The following is a 16,074-nucleotide window of genomic DNA, read 5'->3' on the forward strand; positions in this document are numbered from 1 at the left end:
AGTCTCGACGTGTGTTGCCTTCCGGGAGCACAGGTGGGAGACCTCCCTGGAAGGGTAGATAGGCTCTTGGCCAGCGGGGGTGGATCCAGTTGTCATTGTCCACGTTGGAACAAATGACATACATAAGGGTAGTCTGTCAGTTCTGCGATCCAAATTCAAAGAGTTAGGTACCAAGCTGAGGAGCAGAACTGACAAGGTAGTCTTCTCCGAAGTTCTGCCTGTGCCACGCGCCAGTCCAGGTAAGATTGAGGAGATTAGAAGGCTTAACGCGTGGCTCAAATCTTGGTGCAGGGTAGAAGGGTATAGGTTTATGGGGCATTGGGACTCCTTTTGGAACAGATGGGACCTGTTCCGCCGTGACGGGTTACATCTGAACTGGAGGGGCACCAATGTATTGGGGAGGCGTATGTGTAGGCTAGTCGAGGATTGTTTAAACTAGGGAATGGGGGCAGGGAGTTTAGGACAGGCCAGATTTAGATCTATACATGGAAGAACAAACAATGGTGTAGAAATAAAAATGCATAGTAATGTAAATTTTAAGCAAACACGTAAAGATAGAAGGATTAACACATTAAAAATAGCTTGCCTTAATGCTAGAAGTATCAAAAATAAGGTAAGTGAGTTGGAGTTGTATGTAGCAGAGCATAATTATGATATTATAGCAATAACGGAAACCTGGCTAAATAACAAAGATGGGGATGAGTGTAACATAGAGGGATACACATTTTTAGGAAGGATAGACAGAACAGAAAAGGAGGTGGGGTTGCTGTTTATGCCAAACAGGAATTAAATGTAAGTCATCTTCAGTTGGATGATGAGCCCCATCTTAGTGAGGACATGTGGCTTCGCCTGGAAAATATTAGGGAAAAGGTCTCATTTTAGGAGTGTGTTATAGACCACCCAATTCAGACAGTAATTTCAACACACATCTTTTAGTAATATCAAAAGGCAAGTTTACAGGGGATATTATAGTCATGGGGACTTTAATTATCCAAATATTAACTGGGATAACCTTACAGATGGAGGAGCACAAGAGCAGGAGTTTTAGAAGTAATCAGCGACTGTTTTTAACACAGCATGTTAAAGCACCAACAAGGGGTGAAGCCTGTCTGGATTTAGTATTCTGTAATAATCAGGATAGAATTGAGGGTGTAGAGGTGATTGAACCACTAGGGTCAAGTGACCATAATGTAATACAATTCTCAGTATTTTGTAAGAGTACAGATGCAAAGACTAAAATTGTTAAGTTGAACTTTAGTAGGGCTAATTTTGAGCAGATGCGACAAAGTCTAAGTAGGATAGACTGGGATAAGCTTTTAAATGTGGAGACAGTCGAGGAGCAGTGGAACAGGTTTAAAATGTTTTACATGTAATGCAGGACAGATACATACCTAAATTTGGAAGTAATAGGAAACTAAAAAACTCCACGATGGATTAATAAAGATTTAAAAAGAAGTTGCAAAGGAAAAACTGCTGTATAAGGCATATAAGACTAATGAGTGCAAAGAGAATCGTAGCGCATATGAGAACATGAGGGCAACCATTAAGAAGGATATCAGAGAGGCTAAAAGACAGTTGGAGAGGAATATAGCAGATAAGGCGAAAGAAGACCCCAAGAGATTCTTTCAGTATTTTAGTAGTAAAAGAACAGTTAAGGAGGAGGTCAAGTTCATCAGGAATAGTAAAGGGAATTAAAAGATACAGACAATGAAATAGCAGATGCCCTAAACTTACATTTTTCTGAGGTGTTTACAAGTGAGCAAGTGGATAACCTGCCAGAGGTAAACACAACTACTAAGGAGGTACTGAGGGATTTGGAAATTGTAGAGGGAGAAGTGCTGCTCAGATTAAATAAGATGAAATCAAACAAATCACCAGGCCCAGATAATATTTATCCTCGTGTTCTTAAGGAGGCTAGTGAGTACATATATAAACCCTTGACACATATTTTTAGGAAGTCACTGTGCACTGGAGAGATTCCAAAGGACTGGAAAATGGCAAATATCATCCCATTATATAAAAAGGGTGACAGGGCAGATCCAAGCAACTATAGGCCAGTAAGCTTAACAAGCATCACAGGAAAATTAATGGAAGGAATTATTAAGGATAAGATTGAGCAACACATGGCAAGGACAGGAGTTATTCTGAACAGTCAGCATGGGTTCAGAAGAGGGAGGTCGTGTTTTACTAACATGTTGGAATTCTATGAGGAGGCAACAAAAGGATACGATCAAAGTGGAGCTTATGATATTATTTATCTGGACTTTCAGAAAGCATTTGATAAGGTGCCACATGAGAGGTTGGGCATCAAGTTAAAAGAAGTGGGAGTTCAGGGTGATGTTTTTAGATGGGTGCAGAATTGGCTCAGACACAGGAAGCAGAGGGTGATGGTGCGAGGAACCTCATCAGAACTGGCGATGTTAAGAGTGGTGTTCCACAGGGGTCAGTGCTAGGGCCGCTGCTATTTTTAATATATATAAATGATTTAGATAGGAATATAAGTAACAAGCTGGTTAAGTTTGCAGATGATACCAAGATAGGTGGATTAGCAGATAATTTGGAATCCGTTATATCATTACAGAAGGACTTGGATAGCATACAGGCTTGGGCAGATTTGTGGCAGATGAAATTTAATGTCAGTAAATGTAAAGTATTACACATAGGAAGTAAAAATATTAGGTTTGAATACACAATGGGCGTCGAAAATCGAGAGTACACCTTATGAGAAGGATTTAGGAGTCATAGTGGACTCTAAGCTATCAACTTCCAAACAGTGTTCAGAAGCCATTAAGAAGGCTAACAGAATGTTAGGTTATATAGCACGATGTGTGGAGTACAAGTCCAAGGAGGTTATGCTCAACCTTTATAATGCACTGGTGAGGCCTCATCTTGAGTACTGTGTGCAGTTTTGGTCTCCAGGCTACAAAAGGACATAGCAGCGCTAGAAAAGGTCCAGAGCAGAGCGACTAGGCTGATTCCAGGACTACAGGGGTTGAATTATGAGGAAAGATTAAAAGAGCTGAGCCTTTACAGTTTAAACAAAAGAAGATTAAGAGGTGACATGATTGAAGAGTTTAAAATTATGAAGGGAATTAGTACAGTGGATCGAGACTTGTATTTTAAAATGAGCTCATCAAGAACACAGGGACACAGCTGGAAACTTGTTAAGGGTAAATTTCACACCAACATTAGGAAGTTTTTCTTTACACAAAGAACGATAGACACTTGGAATAAGCTACCAAGTAGTGTGGTAGACAGTAAGACGTTAGGGACGTTCAAAACTCGACTTGATGTTTTCTTGAAGGAAACAAGTGGATAGGACTGGCGAGCTTTGTTGGGCTGAATGGCCTGCTCTCGTCTAGATTGTTCTAATGTTAGCAAGCTAATCTAACTGCTATAAAGAAGTCTTTTCTTTGGTTTAACGTTTATTATTTTATTGGTGCACTGGATCACCTTCACCAATCTGGCTTCTTGGGTTTGAACCCTGCCTCCGTGAGTGGAGTTTCCTTTGGATAATCTAAAAGATATGCAGGTCAGGGTTAGGTGGATTGGTGATGCAAGTTGGCCAAAGTCCTTCTGGTCAATTCAATATTAAACAACAGCCTCCTGGCCTGTCAAAAAATCTTACTGCGTTTCTTGTGGAAAGCATTCAGCCATCTATCTACATGGAAGAAACAGGGAGATGGCTAGTAGACCATTTGAGGGAGCGCATTTGAACGGTTAAGACCTTACAAAACCTCCTGTAGAACGTTTCCCTCGATCATGGCCACGCTGATCTTTCGGATTGTGTTCTTTCACAGGGCTCTAAAGACACTTCTCAAACAAAAAGCTCATTCTCACTCTAGGATCACATATTTGTACAGGTCTTAAGGATCGACTGTTAATCTTGCTCTCCTGTATATTGTTGCCTGCTCTTTTATTTTCAGCTGTACAGTCAAGACGTGTCTTTACCCTTCTCTCCATTCAAGCACGGATATAACCTTTAACCCTTTTTTCCATTACTATTAGTACTAGTTGACATCTTTATAACTAGAGTGATTCTGGGTACATCAGTGAATATGCAATCAAATAGACTGGGGTCCCTTCCAAAGTTGTAGTCTTGTGCCCAGTGCTGGTGTTATTGACTCTTTGACCCTGGAATAGGAAACAAAGGCATTGAAAATGGAGAGTGAATTCTCTAATATCAACTCCCAGCAATCCTGCAGTGGAAACCTGGAGCAATAAACTCAGCACATTGTTTATGTAGCAGTTCAGGTGCTGAAGGTCTAATAAGGATAAGCTCCACGGGGTGTCAGATCTTCACCATCTTGTAGGGCATCGCTGCAGAATGTTACAATAGGCCCTAACTGAATCACTTTCTTATTTGGAAATGGCAGAGCTGAGTCTCACTAATCCATTGATATAAGTCAGCCCCTTTACCGAAGCCATTGAGTTTGCCAGTTATCACATTTTTACTTTTCACTGGGCTTATCAGCTTTCATTTATGAACTATATATTGAATTTCTCATTTCTTCACTCCCTAATAGTGCACTATATGAATTTGGATGTCCGTAACTGCTCTGTATTGAATTTTTCCTCTCAGCTAGCACGAGTTAGTGCTCAGCTGTTTTTCTTTGCAATTCTCTGGGGCAGAGCCTGAAACCTGTCCTGGCAGCATCAGATTCAAGGCAGCAGTCCTTTCCTTTGTGAGACTTACTCACTCACACACAGACCCATACCGGGCCGCTTCAGAGAATAAGTCAAGTCAATTTAGGGAGGCTGCACTGGTACACTGCGTTGACGCACCCACTACACGACGAAACAACTCGGGATCCCGGTTGGCAACCCCCTAGGCAGACACGCGGGTCCAGTCCCACCCTCCTGAAATGACCCCCTATCAGCCAGGTGTTACGTGGGCGACCCCTTGGCCTGGTCCCTGTTAGTTTAATCTACTCCTTGGTGGGACATGAGAAAAATACTACAACACCAGAAAATGCTGAAGTGGACACTGCACACAGACATGAACCAGGCTGGGGTGCGAAGCTGACTTCCCGGAACTGCAAACACTGAGCCTCAGTGCTGCCACAACATGTTAAACATTTCTATAGATTAAATAAAATAATTTCATAGAATCGCAAAGACAAAAGTTGCAGTGTCTCTAATTCTCACAGAAGAGCAACCATAAATAGGCCCTTTGTTAGCATTCTCTACACTTTTTTCACCTTCTGCAAGCCAAAATAAATAATTATATTGTCTTTGTTGAAGTAGTTGGCTTTGCACACAAGGCACAGAGAAAGAGAAATATGAAAAGATGCGAAGCTATACAATCTAGCTGTGTCACTGTCTGCTAAAATGCATAAAGCACTCCCAATAGATTGAAATGTCTAGGCTGTTGTCACAATATTGTTGAAATCGTGGCTGATCTACAGTCTCGCTCTACCATCCAGTCTATGCTCTGCTTTTGGCCTTCACTTCATTATACCATATTGAGCTTATCAGGCCTCAAATCTCTGGTTTGGGTTAAGTGTGTTGTGTTTGATTTTCTATGCCATATTGATATTTTCTATTCTTTGTTTTCTGCTCAGCATAGCGTTTGCTGGCTCTCAGCCCTCTCCCTGCTTATGAGTTTTTAACTTTTAGTTTTCCATGTTGCTGTGTTTGTGGGCTCTGAGTTCTCAAGTCTTGTTCACTTTCTATTCTTTTTACTGTCATTCAGTTTTCTACTTTCTATAGCATTGTGTGGCATTCACAGTTCCATTCTCTTTTGAATTTGCCAGTTCTCAACTCTCTATCTCGTGTGTCCATTTTCTGTTTTTATTGAGTTTATCAGTTCCACTTTCCTGACTAGGTTTTGTGTTTTTTTGGTTCTCAGTTTCCATTCGTTCTCACAAGCCTGCTTTATAAATTCTATCTTGTGACCACAAGGAGGCACCACTCAGACCCAAACCCAAGACACAGCAACATACCACACTTTTTTAGAATGAAATAAAAGACATTGATTTTCACACAGCACTTTTCCCAAATTACCCTTCAAATATCAGTTGTACAAGCACGATGAATTCCACAATTACTCAAAAAAAAACAATAAATCTTCCTCCTTCCATTCTCTGCTCAGTGTTGCCCACTGCCTTCTGATTCAAACTACCCAATGTGTCGAAGCAGACTCCCTTTATGTCGGACCTGGGAATGCTTCCTGTCCCATGCCATGTTTTCCGGGCCATAAAGAAAGTAGGGAGGTCCTCCCCTGACAGCACCTTTTATCGGCACCCAAGGACCCCAACAGGGCTGCATTTCCGAACTCCCAAGCATCCTTGCGGGTGCCCAACTGGGTTTCCATAGGAGGATGGGGATGGAACAACTCTCGACTCTCATCTTCTGCTAGTCCATCCATTACCTCATGTGTCGACACGCTGTCCTCCCGTCCGGGCAATGGCACAGCCTCCAATCCAGCTGGGATGCCCATTCTCCTCCTACAGTCTGCTTTCACTCTCTTTTCCATAAGGTATTTGTTGGTTCTCATTTCACAAATGTGTACTGTGTTGTTTGGCTCTCAGTTCTCTTTTCCATGCTGCATTTCTTACCTCTCATTTTTCCAACTCTTCCCAGTTTCTCAATTCTCAGCTCTTTATTCCACATTGAGTTTGTTGGTTCTCACTCTCTAACACACACACACACACACAGCATATTCTGGCCTACTTTTGCTATCAAAACACGCTCAGTTCTTCTGGTCATGGATTCCACAAGATGTTGGAACTATTCCTTTGAGATTCTGGTCCAGGTTGACATGATTGTATCGCATAATTTCTGTAGATTTGTCAGCTGCACATTCATGCTGTGAATCTCTTGTGCTACCACATCCCAAAGGTGGTCTATTGAATTCAGATCTGGGGCCTCATGCATAACGCCGTGCTTAGAATTCACACTCTAACATGACGTAAGCACAAAAGTGGAAATGTGCTTACACACAAAAAAATCCAGATGCATAAATCAGTTTGAATGCCAACTTCCACGTTCTTCCGCTACATAAATCCCAATCAGCGTGGAAATTAACGCACGGGCACGCGCCTGCTGTCCCGCCCTGTCTCCTCCCAGAATTACGCCTCTCTGAATATGTAAATCAATATAAATAGCCCTTAAGCTGAGTGTTCTGTGAAAAGACAATGGCAAAACCACAAGGAAAAATAGAACAATTTCAGCGAATACCAAGTGGAGGCAAGGAAAAACGCACTATTTGTTGATTTAAACAATGGTATAAACAAGAAAAGAAAGATGATCGAGTGACATAGCGTGTCAGAGAAACTCGAAAGCTCAAGTTCACAAAGTCGCACAGTGCCTGAAATAAAAAAGAAATCGCATATCAAAGTTGCCGTAAAAAGCCGAGTCGTAGCCCACAGTCTGAGTGTCATATGAAAGCTTATTAGGGTACAGAGAAAAAAAGGCACACAGTGGAGAAAAAAGCAGGAAATGTTAATCTCGAAATTTCCATTTTAATCACGTAGTTTATTTTGTCATTAAAGTAGAACATCATAAACTTCATCTTAAAATCTTTTAATTTACTAGTTTCTCAAATCCCATCGTAACTAAAGTAGCGTGTTAAATGCTTTGTTTTGTATTTGATCTTCTATGTGCTCTATGTGTGTGAATCACTACGTGCTTCCGGGCTTTGTCTTCCTCCGACAGGACACAGAGTCTGTTACATTCGTAATATTACAGCTCTCTGAATAATTAAAATACTGAGATGTATAGTTGATATAATTTTCATGATGATAGGAGTTAAAGCACGTTATTAAACATGGGAACACGGTGGCGCATTGATTGTGCGCGACCTTCGATGAAATAATTTATTGCAGCAGTACTGTCTCTTTCAAACATACTAACCCCCAATTCCTGTCCTTCCTTTTATTTCTCCAAGTAACCAACCACCACACAATCAGCTCTGTAATAGACGTTAAGCCATCTGTAAGCTTAGAATGTCGATTCTTCAAAACTTTTAAGGAACATTGAAATATCTTCGTAGTACATGCTTAATTATTCTGTCCTTCACGCCAGTCCCAGTGAAGCATACAGTGCGAGGCAGGAACACTCTGTGAATGGAGCGCCAGATCCTTGCTACCGTAGCGACACCGTGTCCTTTAATTATTAACAATATAGATTATTTAAATGAAGTTAAAGTTTTATCTGTATAATATAATAAACCCCTACTCAAGAAAAATAATCTTGACCCCTCTGCTTTTGAAAATTTTAGACCCATCTCTAACCTGCCTTTCTTAAGTAAAATTCTAGAGAAGGCAGTCATTATGCAGTTAAATGATCACTTCAATAAACATGCTATTCTTGATAAATTTCAGTCGGGTTTTAGAACAAATCACAGCACAGAAACTGCACTCGTTAAAGTAGTAAATGAATTGCGGGTAAATGCAGACAGAGGCCATTTATCTGTTCTCATCCTCTTAGATCGGAGTGCTGCATTTGACACCATTGATCTTAATATTCTTAGAAATCGCCTTAGTCAATGGGTGGGCCTCTCTGGCACGGTCTTAAATTGGTTTGAATCCTACCTGACAGGGAGAAAATTCGTTGTTAGTTGTGGTAATCAAAACTCAAAGACACATGATATTCTATATGGTGTTCCACAAGGCTCTATCCTGGGTCCGCTGCTCTTCTCAATCTACATGCTTCCGTTAGGTCAGATTATCACGGGGCATAACGTGAGTTGCCACAGCTATACTGATGACACACAGCTGTACTTATCAAAGCACCTGATGACCCCGATTCTCTTGATTCACTAACACAATGTCTGACTTGTGTTTCTAAATGGATGAATAGTAATTTTCTGAAGCTAAATAAACAGAAAACAGAAATTTTAGTGATTGTCAATAATGGATACAATGAGGCTATTAGAAATAAACTTGATGCATTAGGATTAAAAGTCAAGACTTAGGTAAAGAACTGGGTAACTGTTGACTGTAATCTGAATTTTAAATCACATATTATTTCACTAGATCACTAGGACAGCATTTTTTCACTTAAGAAACATAGCAAAAGTTAGACCTCTTATATCATTGAAAGATGCTGAGAAATTAGTTCAATCAATCAATCAATCAACATTTATTTATATAGCAAATTTTCATACAAAAAAATGTAGCTCAAAGTGCTTTACAAAATGAATAGAAAAATAGAAGCCACAATAAAAAATAAACATAAGTCAACATTAATTAACATAGAATAAGTAAGGTCCGATGGCCAGGGTGGACAGAAAAAGCAAAAAAAAAAAAAAACTCCAAATGCTGGAGAAAAAAAAAATCTGTAGGGGTTCCAGACCATGATACCGCCTAGTCCCCTCTGGGCATTCTACCTAACATAAATCAAACAGTCCTCTTTGTATTTAGGGTTCTCATGGAAGGACTTGAAGATGATGGTCACGTAGACTTCTGCCTTTTAATCCATCCATCATTGTTGGAGCATCATGAAGCTTTGAGTAGGTGGAGGTGGCGCAGGCCACCACCACAAAGAAACCGGAAAAAAGAAACAGAAGAGAGAGTAGGGGTCAGTACGGATTTTGAAGCCACTGTGAATAGTTATTATGATGAATTGAACTTACAGAGTATCAGTATTAAGTTAAAGTGAAGTTATAAAAAGGCCATGTTAAAGTAATGTGTTTTCAGCAGTGTTTTAAAGTGCTCCACTGTATCAGCCTGGCGAATTTCTATTGGCAGGCTATTCCAGATTTTAGATGCATAACAGCAGAAGGCCGCCTCACCACTTCTTTTAAGTTTTGTTCTTGGAATTCTAAGGAGACACTCATTTGAGGATCTGAGGTTACGATTTGGAATATAACATGTCAGACATTCCGAAATATAAGATGGGGCGAGATTATTTAAGGGTTTATAAACCATAAGCAGAATTTTAAAGTCAATCCTGAATGACACAGGCAACCAGTGTAGTAACATCAAAACTGGAGTAATGGGCTCGGATTTTCTTTTCCTAGTTAGGATTCTAGCAGCTGCATTCTGCACTCGTTGCAAGTGATTTATGTCTTTTTTGGGTAATCCTGAGAGGAGTGTGTTACAGTAATCTAGTCGACTGAAAACAAAAGCGTGAATTAATTTCTCAGCATCTTTCAATGATATAAGAGGTCTAACTTTTTCTATGTTTCTTAAGTGAAAAAATGCTGTCCTAGTGGTCTGATGAATATGCGATTTATAATTCAGATTACAGTCAACAATTACCCCTAAGCTTTTTACCTCCGTCTTGACTTTTAATCCTAATGTATCCAGTTTATTTCTGATAACCTCATTGAATCCATTATTGCCAATTACTAAAATTTCAGTTTTCTCTTTATTTAGTTTGAGAAAATTACTATTCATCCATTCAGAAATACCAGTCAGACATTGTGTTAGTGAATCGAGAGAATCGGGGTCATCAGGTGCTTTGATAAATACAGCTGTGTATCATCAGTATAGCTGTGGTAACTCACGTTATGCCCCGTGATAATCTGACCTAACGGAAGCATGTAGATTGAGAAGAGCAGCGGACCCAGGATAGAGCCTTGTGGAACACCATATAGAATATCATGTGTCTTTGAGTTGTATTTACCACAACTAACAACGAATTTTCTCCCTGTCAGGTAGGATTCAAACCAATTTAAGACACTGCCAGAGAGGCCCACCCATTGACTAAGGCGATTTCTAAGAATGTTGTGATCAATGGTGTCAAATGCAGCACTCAGATCTAAGATGATGAGAACAGATAAATGGCCTCTGTCTGCATTTACCCGCAAGTCATTTACTACTTTAACGAGTGCAGTTTCTGTGCTGTGATTTGTTTTGAAACCCGACTGAAATTTATCAAGAATAGCATGTTTATTTAGGTGGTCATTTAACTGCATAATGACTGCCTTCTCTTCTTAAGACAGTCTGGAAAGTTGTTCACGCGTTTGTTTTCAGTCGACTAAATTACTGTAATGCACTCCTCTCAGAACTACCCAAAAAAGACATAAATCGTTTGCAACGAGTGCAGAATGCAGCTGCTAGAATCCTAACTAGGAAAAGAAAATCCGAGCCCATTTCTCCAGTTTTAATGTCACTACACTGGTTACCTGTGTCATTCAGGAGTTACTTTAAAATTCTGCTTATGGTTTATAAAGCCTTAAATAATCTCGGTCCATCTTATATATCGGAATGCCTGACACGTTATATTCCAAATCGTAACCTCAGATCCTCAAATGAGTGTCTGCTTAGAATTCCAAGAGCTAAACTTAAAAGAAGTGGTGAGGCGGCCTTCTGCTGTTATGCACCTAAAATCTGGAATAGCCTGCCAATAGGAATTCGCCAGGCTGATACAGTGGAGCACTTTAAAAAACTGCTGAAAACACATTACTTTAACATGGCCTTCTCATTACTTCACATTAATTTAATCCTGATACTCTGTATATTCAACTCATTATAATAACTATTGAAGGCGGCTCTAAAATCCGTACTGACCCCTACTCTCTCTTCTGTTGTTTTCCCAGTTTTCTGTGGTGGCGACCTGCACCACCACCACCTAATCAAAGCACCGTGATGTTTCTAAACTGATGGATTAAAAGCCAGAAGTCTGCATGACCATCATCATCAAGTCCTTCCATGAGAACCCGAAATCCAAAGAGGACTGTTTCATTTATGTTAGGTAGAATGCCCAGAGGGGGCTGGGTGGTCTCATGGTCTGGAATCCCTACAGATTTTATTTTTTCTCTCCAGTCGTCTGGAGTTTTTTTTGTTTTTCTGTCCTCCCTGGTCATCGGACCTTACTCTTATTCTATGTTAATTAGTGTTGTCTTATTTTAATTCTTACTTTGTCTCTTATTTCTCTTTTCTTCATCATGTAAAGCACTTTGAGCTACATTATTTGTATGAAAATGTGCTATATAAATAAATGTTGTTGTTGTAAACATATTTAGCTGCATTTCATCTTAAAAATGATATCATCATCATATGTAAATACACGCTGCTCCAAGTGGTGCAGTGAGAGTAATATGGAAAAAGATGATCTGCAGTGCAACCCCTAACGGGAGCAGCTGGAAGAAGAAGAAGAAGGTGCAGTGAGAGTAACAATGCTAAAGCAACTATGGTATTTAGAATAGTTTGACCATTCTGTGGAACATTATATTGTTACTGGTTAATTACAATCAGATGCATTAAACTAATAACCAGTATGCAGTTAATTTCAGTGTATTTATAAAGCCGCATCAGGGATGTGGATCTAAAAAAGAAAGGGTAACCACACAGGAAAGTAGCATTGCTTTGACGCTGGGTGCTGCCAGTCTGCAAAACCGAGCACAGAACTTGTGTACGCCAGGGTATGAGGTACCATGGAAATGTGCGCGGCTTTACGCCAAGTGTAGGTTTTATACATCGTGATTTGAACGTGGAAACGTTCTTATGCAACATTTCTGTGCGGTCGCACTGTTTATACATGAGGTCCCTGGTGATTGAGGAGGTCACTGAAGAACACTGAACTCATTCTCATGTTCATTATACCGGTCTGAGATGACTTTTGTTTTGTGACATGGTGCATGGCCATTAGAAGATCCTCAAACAGGCCATGGCATTCAATCCATCTGATTGACATTAATGGACCAAAAGTATGCCAAGAAAACATTTCTCAGACCATTACATCATGAGGGCCAGCCTGGACTGCAGACACAAGGCAGGTTGGGTGCATGGATTCGTGCTGTTGCCTTTAAATTACAAACCTACCATCTTTGTGCCTCAGCAGAAATCGAGATTCCTCAATCCAGCCTGATTTTCCAGTCTTCTCCTGCCTAATTTGGGTGAATCTGAGTTCATTGAAGTCTCGTGTCAGTTCTTGGCAGACATAAGCGAAAGCATAGATAGTCTTGTTGCTGAACCCCATATATTTCAAGGTTCGATGTTTTGTACATTCTGAGATCCTCTTCTGCTCACCACAGTTGTACACAGCGGCCAACTGAGTTATCAAAGCCTTTCTGTCAGCTTAAACCAGGATGGCTATTCTCCTGTGACCTCTCTCATCTACAAGATATTTTTGACCGCAGAACTGCTGCTCACTCAGTGTTCTTTGCACCATTTTCAGTAAACTTTTGAGACTATTGTGTGTGAAAATCCCAGGAGATCAGTAGTTCCAGAAATTCTCAAACCAGCCTGTCTGACAACAACAATCACCAAGATCACATTTTTCCCCATTCCTGTGTGTGGCAACATGCTGTATCAGTGCAGATTCCCAACCTGGTGCTTGATGTGAACATTAACTGAAGCTCCTGACCTGTATCAGTATGATTTTATGCATTGCGCTGCTTCCACATGATTGGCTGATTAGATCATGGCTTGGATAAGCAGGTGTACGGGTGTTCCTAGTGATTTTCTCAATGAGTGTTTGTCTTCCTTTACTCGGCTCTTAGTTCTCATCTCGTATTGTAGTAGTTGGCCAGCTGTCGTCGCTTCTCAGTTGTCAGTCCCGTTTGGAGTTTCTTGGTCTTGGTTTCTTCTCTCTGTTTTGAGCTTCCTTACATGGTACCGACTTTATCAGCTCTCATTTCCTTATTCCATTGTTTTTAGATCTCTAGTCTGCATCAACTTTGTCAATTCTTAGATCTATTTTTTTAATTCACACTATTATATCATTGTGAAGATTTTGTCAGCTCTCAATTCGCACCTCTGTCTTATATTTATCGACTATGTTGACATTTTTTTTCCCCTGACTGTCATTTCTTCTGATCAGTGATTGAAAAATAAGGCATCTGTCTGAGTTTGGACGGCTGCAAGAGTGGGCCCTGCGGTGGGCTGTGTTCTGCCTTGCACCCCCTACAAGCCTCCATTGGATTACGATGGTGGGAGAAGGTTCTGTGTTGAGTCTGTCAGTCCTCAGCTGTGCATTGTATTCAGTTTCCTCCGGTCTCATCTCCATGTTGTGCTGAGTCGAATCTTTTCACTTTGTAAGCGTGTTGGGGTCTCATTTTTGAGTCTATAATGAGTTATTCAGGTCTTTGTTGTTTTCTTTTTAATTATATTCAGTTTTCCCAGGTCTGTATTGAAACTGTAGGTTATTAGTTTGTCTGTTCCCAACTCCATACTGTATCTGTTGGTTTTTACCTCACTTTTTTCTTTGGATATTGTTATTTTTTTTGTAATTTCCCTGTTTCTTGGTTATTAGTTCTTGTTCTGTAGCAAGTCTCTTAGCACTCCACATTGAATTTATTGTTTCAGTATCGCAGTGGATTAAGAAGGCATTCAAACCCTTTCACTCTCTCTAGACTATTATGGTGTACATTTAATTTTAAATGGAAACATTTGCCATTTTTGCTTATCAGTTTACACCCAATAACCCATACTTTCAATGTAAAAACAAGGACTGCAAATTCATTTTTAAAATCAAAAACTAACATCCCTTGTTTATAGACGTATTAAAGCCCCTTGTTGTGGCACTTCAGATTGGGGTCAGGGGTATCCTGTTTGCTTTAATTATCTATAACATGTTTCTACAATTTTAATTGGAGTCCATCTGAGGCAAACTGACTTGATTGGACATCATTTGGAAAGACACACACACCTGTCTATATAAAGTCCAACTATTCACACTGTGTATCAGGACAAAAACCAGGCCATGAAATCCAAGGAACCCTTTGTAGGCCTTTCTTTGCAAAGTACAGATCAGGTAGTGATGGGAAAATGAAGCCTCATGAAGCTTTGAGCCTTTCTTTGGTTTGAAGCGTTGAAGCCTCAGCCCCACATCTGTTGGTTAACTGAGGTCAAGGCAATCTCTCAAGAGCGCAAGTGAAGCAGCACTCACTGTTTCAGTCTCAAATCACCAGTAAAAGGTCAGAAAAGTCAGTGTTCATTTTATTCTGCTAAGGTCCTTATCTATTTATACTATTTAACTTTTGAACGCTGTTTTCCGCTGTTAGTCACCATCTGTCACCAAAGGTCTCCAAATCTCTCACAACCCAACATTGTTGAATGAGAATGATGCATTTTATATAGGCTACCTGTTAATTTAGAGCCAAAGCTGTCAAACCAATAAAGCTCGCTGTGAAGCACTGAGGACATCCGAAGCTTCAAACGTCATGAGTCACGTGACAGAGGTGTTTTGACACAAGCTCCGACACAGTGATTCAATTCACTAAGCTTCAGCTTGACTGACACAAGCTTCGATGGTTCGGTATCAATTTTCCATCTCTAAGATCAGGGCCAGGGGATAAAACCCTTTCTAAAACTTTAATGAGCAAAGTGGCCTCAGTAATTGTGAAATGGCAGAAGTCAGGAACCGCCAAGAATCTTCCTAGAGTTGGCTGTACGGCTAAACTGAATAATCAGGCAAGAAGTGCCTTGGTCAGGGAGGAAAGCAAGAACCTAGTGGTCACTCTGACAGAGCTTCAGAAGTCCTCTCCTCAGGTGGGAGAACCTGTTGGAAGGACAGCCATCAGAGAAGCACGTTATCAAGCAGGCATTTTTGGTAGAGTGGCAACCTCCTGCTTGGAGTTTTCCAAATGGCATTTTAAGAACTCTGAGACCATGACGAAAAAAGAATCTCTGGTTTGATGCAACAAAAATGTAACTCTTTAGGCAGAACTCCAAATGCTATGTCCCTAACCCTAACTCTAATTCCATCCCTATGGTAAAGTATAATGGTGGCAGCCTCATGCTGTGAGGATGCTTCTCAGTGGTAGGGACAGAAATGAGGAAAGGATGAATACACATACAAAGCAGTCCGTGAAGACCAGCTCTAGAGTACCCATGACCTCAGACTGGGGGGACAGTTCATCTTTCAGTGTAACAATGACAAGAAAATACTGGAGGGGCTTCTGGTATTTAACTGTCCTTGAGTGGCCCAGGCTTAAACCCCATAGAACATCTGTAAAGAGACCTGAAGATGGCATTTACAGATGCTTCTCATCCAATTTTATTATTCTTGATAGGATCTACCAAGAAGAAGGAGATAAACTGTCCAAACCGAGGTGTGCAAAGCTTGTAGAGACTTGCTTAAGAAGACTCAAATTGTAATTGCTGCTAAAGGGACAGCTGAATTAAGGGTTTGAATACTTTTTTGAATGAGAGATTTCATTTTTTGATTTTTAATCAA

Source organism: Polypterus senegalus, chromosome 6 (assembly GCF_016835505.1).
Source record: "Polypterus senegalus isolate Bchr_013 chromosome 6, ASM1683550v1, whole genome shotgun sequence".
NCBI lineage: Eukaryota > Metazoa > Chordata > Cladistia > Polypteriformes > Polypteridae > Polypterus > Polypterus senegalus.